This window comes from Montipora capricornis, chromosome 6 (assembly GCF_036669925.1).
Source record: "Montipora capricornis isolate CH-2021 chromosome 6, ASM3666992v2, whole genome shotgun sequence".
NCBI lineage: Eukaryota > Metazoa > Cnidaria > Anthozoa > Scleractinia > Acroporidae > Montipora > Montipora capricornis.
This window is the reverse complement of record NC_090888.1, coordinates 33,803,792-33,813,791: the sequence shown is the minus strand read 5'-3', so window position 1 is coordinate 33,813,791 and position 10,000 is coordinate 33,803,792. Positions and strand designations below refer to the sequence as shown.

Below are 10,000 nucleotides of genomic sequence, written 5' to 3'. Positions count from 1 at the left end.
TCAGTATGAATATCAACCCTAGAATTACGTACGTAGTCTCGGCACTCGACCATTCTGCCGTCCTTAAAAACGCCACCCCACAAGCGTTTAGAGGCATCACAGAACAGGGAAACTATACAGTGTTGCTCCAACCTCCAAGGCAAGCAATCTCAACAATCGTCTGAAAAGTGTCTTTAAACGTTTAAAAACAATTAGTTAGCTTTGAGCGAAGCCAGACCAATGTAGGTTCTAAAAGCGTTCGAACCCCTTCTACCGAATCCGAAAAACCTTTCTCAGACGCATTACACGCTGCACCAATGCAGAAGCTATGGCTCTTGTAGCGAGAACAATCAAGGCCGCAAAAGTTCAAAGCATGACGGAGGTCAATGTTAAAATGTGTCGAGATTGCCCTGCCAGCTGCACACATGAACAAGGGGCCTTTATGGTAACCCCTAAGTTTAATGTAGTCGATTAAAGTCTGCACGGGGCAAAATGTTTCTGAAGGTTTGCTTTCTATGGTTATGACAAACTGCCGATTATTCGTGTTGTGTTTAAACTTAGTGATCACAATCTTGACAGCCGACACTCGATCAAATTGCAGAACGGTGTAAACTTGCGTTTTACTTGTGCAAGATAATTCACCCATTCTGAAGAAACCATAAAATGCTGTCATGAACATTGCCCCGAACAGAGATCTCCGATGAGCAGATGGACTAGTATGCTGCAAAGCGCTAACTAATTCATACAATAATGGACGTGAAATGGGCATACAAACATCGGCTTGACCGCGGCGGCCTAAGGCCACAAGAAGCTTTTCAACTAAAAATGATTTGGTTGGATCGTAGTGTATATATGTACATATGCTATGGCTGATAGGTATGAGTTGATGGTAGCAGGAGCTAGGCCCTTGGCACATTAAAAGGAAATGAATAATGCAATACACGCGGTCAAAACAGAGAAATGTAAATCGGCACTCTGATAGCAGGTATACAATTCAGTAAAGACGACCCAAGCACGTGAGTATTATTTGTGAGACTGCTCCGACAATGAGGAATGTAATAATTATTTTAACGTATCGACTACTTCTGCGGGAGAAGGGTCTCAGGAACATGGGTTGGCTCTGGCTCGGCATCTGGGAAGGCTTTCCTGAAATCTACAATCTGTAAAGGAGAAATTAAGTCTGCCCAGGTATTGTCAACACCGAATACATAATTAGCCCATAGTGATGTTAGGACAAGGTCACGTACTAAGATCATGATCATGGGTTGTTTTGAAGTCTGCTTATTGATAATTTCAACCAAAGCTGCATCATCCATAAACAGAGTGACACATCGGTTGCTCATTTGACATCCCCACACGTGGAGCGAGATAGTAATTGGAAAGAGCTCCAAAAATGCAATGTTCAATGATTTCCAATTGGCAGGCCATTCTTGTAAAACCAATGCTTCCCAGAAAATTGCGCCATAGCCCTTTGAGCCCATAGAGGCGGTGAAACCTGCCACGGTTCTTCTAGAAAAAATGTACAGCTGTTAAAATCTCTTAAAAATTAAAGCCATACGTGTAAATCACGACGACAGGCTTCCGTTATCCGTATACGATGGTGAGGGAGATGAACACCCTTTGTGAGATCAATAATCCTCCGAAGAAAGACCCGACCAGGTAGAACAACTGAACAAGTAAAATTCAATAATCCAATGAGAGATTGAAGTTCTTCCAGGGTAGTTTTACGGCGTTTGTGGATGTCCAATAACTGAGCATTGCATTTTTGAAGCTTATTGTCCGGCAGACGCGCTTCCATATTAATCGTGTCGAGTGTTATCCCAGCAAACTGTAAAGTGGTTGAAGGACCTTCCGTTTTTTAGCCTTTCTTATAGGTACTCCTAAACGATCATATAGGCTCAAAAAGTTGTTTAAATCGGAGTCACATTTCCCTTGAGAGGTAGCAATAGACAAGACATCATCCAGAGTATGCAAAACTTCGGAAGCACAGAGATAATGTTTAGCAAGCCACTCGAGCACAGTGCTAAAAGCTTCAAACATAGTGCAAGACGAAGAACAGCCCATCGGCAGACACCGGTCAAAAAAGTACACATTATTCCATGTCATACTCAGTAAATGGTAATCGTTAGGGTAAATCGGAATGATGCGGAAAGCTGATTTGATATCGGTCTTGGCCATGCAGCAAGCCCGACCTAACGACTTAATGAGTGTGATTGAAGCATATTGAACCGGAATAAAATAATTCACCAATGACCTATCGGGGTATCACAAATTGTGTATAAGACGAAATTCTCGTGGGGATTTCTTAGGAACTACGCCTAAAGGTGAAGGAATAAAATTATGGATAAGAAAATGGACCTACAATTCTCCCAGCGCACAATTCTTTCTCAAGTTTAGCAGCTAAGATTTCACGTTGTTCCTTCACAATGCGCAAATTTGAAGCAAGACGTATCCGGCTAGTACAAAAACCCAACACGAAATCCAAACGAAAAACCATCAATCAAAAATTGCTTAAGAACAGGGACATATTTGTGTAAAAGGGGGCTAAGTGTGGATACTTATACCGGCGTTACTGGCGGGCTGTTTACTATGTGATGGAGTTGCGATAGCTCTATCTCCAGCTGGTTTGGGAATGTTTGGGGCAGATTGACAGGATGTTGCTGCATGTTTACCACCACATTTGGAGCATTTATGTGTATATCTGCAGCCCGCACAGGGACGTCCGGCGTTGAACGTGAAACACACCCCTCTGACCATTGGTTGTTTGCCCCTCAACCTTGAGTTGGGCTTTTTGGTTGCAAAATATCCAGATTTGGCACGAAAAGTCATTGCAAGATGCCATAACTCCCAATGCACCACTCCCCAAGGGTACTTTGGGGGTCTTGACGAAGATACCGGAACTGTTCAACGTGTGGCGATGTCGCACACGGTTTTGCAAAATTGCATCAAATTTCACGTGTCTCTGGAAAATTTTTCGCAGTATACTGCCACAAAAGTGTGGAAAGCCAGCACCCACTCGTGAATAAACATCAATTTCTTTAAATTTTTTACTAGTTCGAATGTAAAATTAGGGGTTTTAGACCCAATTCCAGCAGTGGGAGCAGTGATAGATAATGCGAACTTCCAGTTTAGGGGACATATCTAGAAGAGAGCCAAAGTTAACGAATTCCTCTGCCCAGATCTTATTCTTTAGGCGTACACTCAAGCGGCTACCTAAGGGCACACCTATACTAGAAAATAAAGGCACACTGGGTAATATATCACTACCTGACAGCTCAATGGCCCCCACTGGAGTATTCGCAATAGATGTCACGTCGTGTTACACTGCGTTGGCGACCAGATTGATGGAACTGGAAGAATTCTGGGCCGCGTTGGTCGATGGTATCGCCGTTTTCACTGCAGCCACAATAGACGACACCATTGCGTCGGAAAGGCCCGCTGATCCCACAGACATTGTTGTGGGAACTTGTTGAACGAAAATACAGCTTGAGCCAAGCTCTAATTTCGTTCAACAACGTTCAACAACTTTCAACATGTTAAACGGCATATTTCAACCTCCAACATCACACAACTGAACAAATGTTGAACCGTGTATCATTCGCTTTAATTCGATGTGGTTACTATTGTTCGCTCGCAATACTCTTATTTCTAAGCCAATTTTCATAAATTATTTGTTAACCGACAGTGGGTTAGCTCTGTTGGGTGTATGTTGTTAACTTTAATAAACTTGAACTTGAACTTAACTCGACACACTAGCTGTACATGCTAGGAGCCTAACAAGCTCCAACTGATTCGAGTATAAATAAAGTTATGATGATTTTATGATGATGATACAGAGCTGTACATGAAACTGATTTACCATTTAGATGACTGTTTAATTTCAACCTTACACAGGATGATGAATATCTGGTAAAATGGAAAGACTGGCCGGCCTCGACAAGCTCTTGGGAACCATCTAATCACTTGTCTGATGAGTTAATAAGGTCAAATTGTTGTGAAATAAGCTTAAGCTTAAATAATAATTTTTAATAGTTTTTGGGTACCCCGTTAGGCCCCAATAAGCTTAATGGTGTCTTGGTATATTATGCACCTGGCCCAGAAATCTGGGCATAAAGGATTACCTGTTATTTGACGTTTACAGTGGCCCTAAAAGCTCTAAATATTTTAATATTTTTTTTCTCTAACCTAAATTTGACAGGGGTTACTCTAATCCAAAGATCAGCAATGAGAGACTAGAGAAGGCTGCTGATATTTTCACAGATGCTATTTTAGGCATTCTTAAAAGCAAGGCAGTGAAGGCAACCTAGGCAGTGGAAATTGCCATTGACCATGATATTATTAGATATATATTTAGAGGTCATGAAACATTGTCAGGGGATGGGATTTTGATGCTCTATGAACTGACTGATTTCAGTAGGTTTTGCCTTCCATCATACTGGCACTATTATTTAAATGAATTAGGACAAGGCATTGTGGTCCGTTTTCCCCTGAAATTAAAACAAGTGCTAAAGTTTTCCAAGAAACGTTTTATCTGTTCGAATGGTGTACTTAAACAGGCACATGTGTCTCTAGTAGAAAATGTTCTTATTACAGTAAATATGAGGGCATGTGACAAACAACATCTAATTTAATGTAAAAATGAAAAACAGTTAACCACATGATATTTAGAAATATTTTATATTTGTTTTGAATGAATGTCAGGTCAAAGTTGTTGAACTTTGTTTCACTTTTAGTTTTCTTTGCTTTAAAGTTTATCTATGACAGATGCAGAAAAAAATTGCAAATGTAAATCATTAAAAAATACTATTTTAACTGAAATTTGTATATCTAGCTAAACTACAAATATGTTTTAAACTTAACATAAACAGTGTAAATTGTGCTTGTAGGAAAAAGTAAATAAATCTTGGTGCATTTATCATACACATTTTGTCAAATTTATTCTTTTGTCTGGAGGGGGCTGGGGTCAGCCATTATCTTGAATTAGTTTGCACATTAGGGGGTATTTTTCAGCTTTAATAATCCCTTGACCTGAATATTTTTCGATTTGATCCTTTCTTTAAGTTGTGGAACATTGAGTTTGCTGAGGTCTTCTTCTTGTTCTGTCAGCTCATTGTTAATTGCATCTGAAGGGCCTGACTCTTCGTTTGTGGCATTCACTTGTGATCTCCGCCTTTTCTTTCGAGTTGCAACTATGCCGCCTTCCCAGTAATCTTTGTTTTGTTTCCCATACTTTCTTTTTTCTCTTTCATAGCCTTGTAATGCTATCTGCCTCGATTCTGACTGAAGAACATCTCTGGCTGCATCCCATTTATTGCATTTCTGAAAGAATATTTTTTTTGCATCATCATTATTTTTTTCCACCCCTTGCCCTGTGAATTGTTTCATGCTGGAAAATTTTTTTATGACATGTGGCACATGGTAGGGTATTGTGTGCATGTAAGGAGTAACTCTCGTTTTGTCATAATTCATTCTCTTATCAGCCAGAGAACAAAACAGGTCAATGAACTTTTTCCCCTTTTGTTCGATTTCAAGATACTGTTCAGCTTTTGTATCATAGTCACTGATTATCTTATATAGTTCGTGGAAATCTGACCAAAGCTGGACTACTGTTTGTCTTGTTTCAGGGTAGAGAACGTCATTTTGCTCAAGTTGGGCTGGAAGGAGTTCCGTCAGCATTTTTCTTTTCCCAAACAGAAAATGGAATGCCAATTTTATTGATAGTAGAGACAAGAGCTTCTAGGTAGATCCCTTTTTTCTCCCCTCTCTTTTTGCTCAAGTCAGACTCGCCGTCTCTCTCCATTACCTCAGTGGTAATGTTTTCTGTCAGGTTATCAGTGACTCTCATTATCAGGTGCAGCTCATCTAGTATTACATGATCAAGGGTTTATTAATCACAGAATACTTTTAAGGGGCAGCATTGATTTAACATGATCCAGGGTTCTCTTCATCTACCCCAAATTGTAGTGGTCAAGAGGCTTTGAAGTGTCCCACCTATCCAACTTTTGAACCAAACACCACAGGCAAGCATCAGTGGATGTGGCACCACTGACGCCCATAACCATGAGCAGGAATTTATAGTCTCCTCTCAGAAACATTTCAATTTTCACTTTTTTCCCATCAACATCAATGAAACCAGCTTCCAAGACAGTGTTGATTTCATTAATGACTGATGAAAAAGAGTGTCATATATTTCTGGGCCATCGACAATAGCAATTGTTCGGTTCCCTCTTGAAGACATGACTTTCTCCCCAGTATGCAAGAGGGAAAAAGACAGGATCATGAAGTTTGTGCTTCTTGACATTTTGGCCCCATCACCATTAATATTTACCTCAACAGTCTCATTTTTCTGAAGGTCTTTAATGTGAGTTTTTAATGTCTCTGTAAATGATATTTGAGCACCTGGATAATGCCCTGGAACACTTTCAATTGTGCAAATGTCATTGAGTTGGTTTCGTTTTTGCTTTATCAAATAAGATTTGGGCAACTCGTCACACATCATTGTCAGTTCGTGATAAAGTTCATCGCTTGCACAGAACTTAACTAATAAGAAGAGGACTTGTTCCACTTTATCGTCATCTTCCTTCTCGGAACCTGCCACCGGTGTATCTTTGTGTTCCAAATCAATGGTATATGTCTTTCCATGTTTTTGGTCCACACCTTTTAAACCAGTCAACTCCAGACCATAAGACTTCATAAACCAGAGTGCCACCTGAGCTCTGCTTTTCAGTTCCTTCAGTCTCCTGGACCTTTGCTTTGAGGTAAGCTCACCAAGTCTTTCTTCTAAGGCGTTGATGTAACGCTGCAGCTCTTTGTTTTGCTCAGTCAATTCTGCTATGTCTTTTTCTTCTCCTTTAAGCATTCATCTTTTTCTCTCAGGGCCTGCTGCAATGCCTCCACCAGTTCTGTCTTTTTTTGTTTCAAGTCTTCAACTTTTGTTTTCCACTCTTCAATCTCTTGCCTTGTGCAAATAAGTTCTTCCTCAACACCCTCTAATGAGACGATTTTATCCTCGAAAATGCTAAGTTTGTATTTTTTTTGCTCAAGCTCCCCCCTTTCTCTACTGTTCCTGGCCTTTTTGTAAAGGGTTTTCACCTCTCCTGCCTTCCTAGCTAAGTTGCTATTTATTCGCTGTGCAGAGTCTTGGCTTATTTGTACGCAATGTCCCGGAATTAAATCATTGGCAAGGCTGATGTAATCAGGGGCAGTTGCTTCAGGATCAGTTTTGTCACTGACTTTTCCATGCCATTCTTTCAACAAAAACTACGGAATTTCAACTGACAGCGCTACAATCATAGACAAAAGTAGTTGGGAAAGTTATGTAAATGAAACACAACAGAGCTGTATTTCAACCCGCTTCTGTTAAAGCTCAAAAGAAATAGTTTCACTTTCTCTTACATAGCCCCTTCTCCCCCCTATTCAATGTTGGAAGGTAACTCAACAATTCCCCACTGAAACCATTCAGTTTTGCACAACATTGAAGGAGGGGGGAGGGGAGAGAAGCAATGAAGACTTCGAAAGTGCTAACCTTCCCAACAGTTTTGTCTAGGATTGTATGAACGTAGGAAATCTGCTTTGAACGCTTGTACCTCTCGTAGCATTTGACATGTGGCTTCCATTTCTTATTCTGGACATGTTCTTTTAATGTACTTTCCAATGTATAGATAAAATCTTACAATACTGAAATTTGGTTAAAATCATCATTTTATAGTTTGGATTTCAGACTTGCGTGACGCTTCATAACATTACTCCAAAATCCGTTCTGTTGGGAAAATGTTTACTAAGAATGCCATAAAAATACATTTTTGTTGTTTGATGTTTCATATTCGTTAAAAGAAAGCTTTCCATTTGGAGGACGTTAGAAGAATGCCAAAAACTGATTTCTTTCAATCGATTTAGCAAGAAATGGTGCGGGCAGTGCAAGGGCACTTACATTACTCCCGACATCACTCCAAACATTACTCCATTTTCGAAGCCTAAAATAATGCCTTTACAGCACAGCTACAGATAAAATTTTAAAACTGGAGTGTAAAGGGTTTCAAAGGAAATAGTAGTAGAACTTTTCATGGTCATTTAAGCTTTATTTTAGGTAAATTGCAACATTACTCGATAAAGAGAGCTTAAATTGAAATAACGTATCTAATTAACCTTTGTGTATACATGATTTCAATAGAGTAATGTTGAAAATAAGTAGATACAATAGCCTTCGTCCATAATGAGAAACACATAGTACGTATTCCAGTATGCTTTACATATAACTATGTTATTGTTGCAAAATATCACATTCATTGGGCATATATTTCACATTTTCTTATGGAGTAATGTTCACATACATGTTTACTGTTCCCCAAATAGGTCAATGATTGACAGGCCATCCTACTCACGCTACTGGTAATCACTGTTAATTTACTTATTTAATGTGACTCCGTCTGTTTGAAATGCATATGACGTTTTTAAAAGGGGCTGCTCTCAACTTGGCAAACTGCAACTGACATTGTAAGAAATTAGTCCGTGAACTCGTTTGACCTTTCAAGAGCAGTTTTTTGGCTTAAATTAACTATCATTTAGTCTCCTCCCCCTTCTGTTCATTTAGGAAAGAATTTTCATCATGTTATTTGCTCTACAATTTAATACCGTATTGAGACACCAATGCAACATGACGTCCTATCACATGTAATGAAAGTTGAAAACTTGCCCTATTTTTAACCAGATAGACGCCTAAAATTCATGGTGATAACATGGCAAAAAGCAGTTGAATGTTAAAGCAAGCACTAATTTATCTTTGTTTTTCAAAGGAACTGTAAACGCTAAGAAAAAAGTCGTCTTTCCAATTTTAGACCACACCCTGCATTTTCAGACAATCATAGACAAAAGTAGTTGGGAAGGTTATGTAAATGAAACACAACAGAGCTGTATTTCAACCCGCTTCTGTTAAAGCTCAAAAGAAATAGTGTCACTTTCTCTTACTTAGCCCCCCCCCTCCCCCCTATTCAATGTTGGAAGGTAACTCAACAATTCCCCACTGAAACCATTCAGTTTTGCACAACATTGAAGGAGGGGGGAGGGGAGAGCAGCAATGAAGACTTCAAAAGTGCTAACCTTCCCAACAGTTTTGTGTAGCATTGTAGTTTGGTTGCATCGACATCCTTCTGGTTCTTGAATTTTTTGTGAGGGCTACTCATTCGGAGTTTGGCATCCGTTTTCTGCCGTTTGCTATCGCTCAAGAAGTCGGACAATCTTTTCTAAATTGACTTTCTTAACAATTTTTGGCAAAAGAACTTTGCAGCTGTTACAGCGATGTAGTATATTCGTTCTGATTTTGCAACCTTTTTGTTTACATTTAAGGGAGCCTGCCAAGTCAATGCACAGCGAATTTAATCTTAAAACTGCCTGGTTACATGTGCTTTAACATGGCTTCCAAAACAGTGCAGAAAGAGACAAAATGGTTGGACATTTTAGCAATTCCTAATGCAATTTCGCACAAAGTCACACAATGGCGATCAAGAGTGTAGAGGCCAAATATTTCACTATCAAGCCTTTAAATTTGCCCAAAGGTTTTCATCGAGTCACGGAATATTTCCAACCAAATCTGTGACATAAATTCATCACGAAGCGATGGAGATCAAGGGAAGATGTCCAGGTGCAAGATTTGTGCTCCAAAATGGAGTTTTCGGTAAGCAATATTAACCGAAATTTGAGAGCACATGAGACATTAAGTGACTGTTTTCGGGTAAATTTTGAATCGCGATTTGTCCGAACTTATCTTTCATTAAACACCTAAGAAGTTATATCGTGAGAACACCAAAACAGTGTTTGTTCGGTTGAGATCAAGGGAAGCAGGCTAGTTATCTTAATATGTATGTTATTTGAATTTTTTTTATTTTATTCCATACAATCCTTTGTAATCGTGGGCCGCCATTTTAAAAGTTCAGTGCAAGAAATTTGATCGATGACCCGAATTTGTGGTAATGATGTGCAGGATGCGCATTAAGCAGTCATCATATCATCATATGTGATGTGACAG

The 10,000-nt window shown here is 39.4% G+C and overlaps 2 pseudogenes; both read left to right on the top strand.

Moving 5' to 3' along the window:
* The window catches only part of LOC138053795 (uncharacterized), a 463,628-nt pseudogene that overhangs the window by 111,932 nt on the left and 341,696 nt on the right, over window positions 1-10,000 (top strand).
* On the top strand, window positions 3,093-4,610 carry LOC138051003 (uncharacterized; annotated as a pseudogene).